The following is a 3,410-nucleotide window of genomic DNA, read 5'->3' as shown; positions in this document are numbered from 1 at the left end:
AGCAGGAGCAGGAGCAGGAGCAGGAGCAGGAGCAGGAGCAGGAGCAGCAGCAGGAGCAGGAGCAGGAGCAGCAGCAGGAGCAGCAGGAGCAGGAGCAGGAGGAGCAGGAGCAGGAGCAGGAGCAGGAGCAGGAACCATGGAGCAGGAGCAGGAACCACGGAGGGCTGCTGCTTGTTTCTCAGCTTCCTTGTATGCAGCCCAGGGCCATCTGTCCAGGGGTGGCACTGCCCGCAGTGGACTGGTCACCTTCACATCTTATCATTAATCAAGAAAACAGACTTGCCCACAGGCTAATCGGGTGAGGTAATTCCTTATTTGAAGTTTCTGATTCCCAGGTGACTCAAGTTTGTGTCGACTTGATTAAACGAACCAGCACAGGTGGGCTAGAGGCCTATCTAACCAGATGCCTTGTATTAATCAGTGTGCATAAAGTCTATGTCACTTGTCTAACCAGCTTTGCCCCTGTCGAGGGTGGCTTTCTGAATAGATCCACCAGAGGGCGCACGTACACTGTCCTTTACTGTGCTGGGAGCTGCAATGCTTAGAGAATCAACTTTGAGTTAACTCCAGAGAGCAGCATAGGATTATGAAATCTGTGCTTAAATTCAGATCCCAACAGGCTGGGCGTTGTGTAGGCTCCTCTTTCTCTCTTACACTGTCTTCACCATGAGGAGGAGTGGTCTACACTGCGGGAGACAGACCTTACCACAGAAACAGCTTTTTGTTCTGTTCTTTCAGTCTTGGGAGTCAGGGCCTCAAATGTGTCAGGCAATTACTCTACCATTTATCTACCATCACCCCCCCCACACACACACACACACAGTGATTTCTTTGATCATGGATGAAGCCTAAGCATCTAAATGTTTTTAATGCCAGGTTTAATGCTTAAAAGTGCCACATCCCAGTAATGCCACCAGGCTTCAGGCAGTTGCTACAATAAGCCCCATCCTGGCTCTCCTGCTGTGACCATCTAAGTTAACTAGCATCTCATCAAAGCTGCTGGTTGTAAAGAGAAAAGAAACGTGCACCCAGCTACAGTGCAGCACTGGGTTTGAGTCCTAGAACTTCCACTTGGCAGCCATGAGACCTTGGGTAAATTACTTAGTCACCCTGAGCCTCATATCTTATAAAAATCCCTATGCCTGTTGTGTAGAATTATTGTAAGAACAGTAGACGTCAAAGCTAATGTAGCTGGCTTTAGTAAGGAGAACCACATTATTAGATCAGATAATCAGTGAATGGATGACACATTTTAGTCAGCACATTTGTGTGCCAGGCACTGTGTTAGACTCAAATCTCATAACTCTGCTTAAAGTGCCACTTTTTTTCTAGATACTTATCAGTTTCTTTTCTCATTGCTGTGACCAAATGTGTGGCACTAAGCAACTAAAGAGAGGACCGGTTTATTTTGGCTCACAGTATGAGGAGATCAGGGCGTCGTGGATGGGGAGGCATTAGACTGTAGTGTCTGGAGAGGCTAGTGGCTCTCTTCTGTACCCATGGCTCAGAAGCAGAGACAGGACAGGAAGCCCTAGCTCAACAGCAACCCACTTCCTTCAGCTAAGCCCTGCCTCCTAAAGGTTCCACAAGCCTGTACAGTAGCGCCACCAGCTGGGAAGGAAGGTTACAGCACACATGAATGTGGCTTAAACACAGGGTTGCGAGGAATTTCACCTTCATGGGGGGATTGGAAGGATGTGGAAGAAAACATACTTTAAATACATTCCTGTGGGTGCCATGGAGGTGCAGTAATCGTGTCTCATTTTCTATTTAAAACCTTTGGGAGGAATGAAGATGACAAAGCGACATCGTGACTGTGGCTCCTTCCATGCTGCACAGAACAGAGGCAGTAGACTTGGACCATTTCTTCCCAGCAGAAGACTCCGCCATCTTGCGGCCTTGAGAACTCTTGAACGTGGCCAAGTCTATCTCAGAGATGTGCTAGAATTTCTGGCTCTGTCTACTGCTCCTTCTTCTTTCCCGTCCCCTTTTACTGGTGACAGCTGTGTGCTTGCCCAGGCTCTCTTCCACCTCTTCTTCCTATGGCTCCACCCCATTGAGTCCCTGACATGTTTCTGTCTTCCCGTCTACTGCGTGAGAGACCCAATTCTCTTTGTGATGCCAATCTTGTTTTTTAATAAAAAGCACTTTTAGTCTTAAAATGTCTACTAATCAAAACACAAAATCTAAAAGAAACATTCTACCATGGGAAGTCCTAACCTTCTAAATGCTGGGATTTAAGTTAGCAATTTCCCATGGGAAAATTGACTCATAAATCTTAGCTCACTTCAAGATCCCAAACACGAAATGTCATCTGCTCTTGAAGCTTATTGTCAAATGCCAGGGTTCTGTTGCTCGTATTAACCTGTGCTTGGCGCACTGATTTGACCCAGTGCACACTGGCCAAGAAGAAGCTGGCAGCTGTTCCTGGAAGGCTGAAGAGAAGACTCATTTCTAAGGAAGGAAGGATAAAGAGTAGATAAAAGAGAAGATAGAGGCCCTTCCTATGTACTTTGTATTGAACTTTTGATTTGTTTGTGTAACCATTAGCCTTTAATTATGAAAATTATAGATGGACATTATACAACATGTGGAAAATAAAAAAATAGTAGAAAAAAAGTCCCCAACATTGGTATTAGCCAGTGAACATGGTCAACACTTTGGACTTCACTCCCTTAGGTGTACCGCACATGTAGTTTTATAAACTTTGTTATCAAAATAAAGTCATAGTATGTGTAGTTTTCTATTTGGTTGCAGATTTTCCGTAGGCATGTTTTAGTGACTAATAACTTACAGTGTAAATGTAACAAAGACTTTTCTCTGTTTTTGTTGTATTTTAAGTTATTTCTTGCTATGGGAACATGGCATACAGTTTTTCTCCCCATGTGATTTGGAATGGCTTCCTTAGCTTAGGACTCTAAAAGACAAATTACCAAGTCAAAAAGTTATAATACTTAAAAAATTAATCTTTATTGTTAATATTGCTTTATGTGTGATTTGTCTTACCTGCACATACATCTGTGCACCATGTGAGTGCAATGCCCACAGAGGCCAGAAGAGGACATTGGATTTCCTGGAACTGGAATTACAGATGTTTGTGAGCTGCCATGTAGGTGCTGGGAACTGAACCTTGGTCCTGGGCAAAAGTAGCCAGAGCTCTCAAGTCCTGAGTCATGGCTCCAGCTATTCTCATATGTATGTATGCTAATACATTAGAGGCTGGTACTATACATTGAATACATTAGAAGCTGTTAATATACATTGAATACATTAGAAGTTGTTACTACAGTCTGGCGGTTCCTTAGAAAATTGGACATAGTACTACCAGAGGATCCAGCAATACCTCTCCTGGGCATATATCCAGAAGATGTCCCAACAGGTAAGGACACATGCTCCACTATGTTCATAGC

The sequence above is a fragment of the Mus caroli genome, chromosome 9 (assembly GCF_900094665.2).
Source record: "Mus caroli chromosome 9, CAROLI_EIJ_v1.1, whole genome shotgun sequence".
NCBI lineage: Eukaryota > Metazoa > Chordata > Mammalia > Rodentia > Muridae > Mus > Mus caroli.
The sequence above is the reverse complement of the archived record's forward strand: the minus strand, read 5'-3'. Positions refer to the sequence as shown.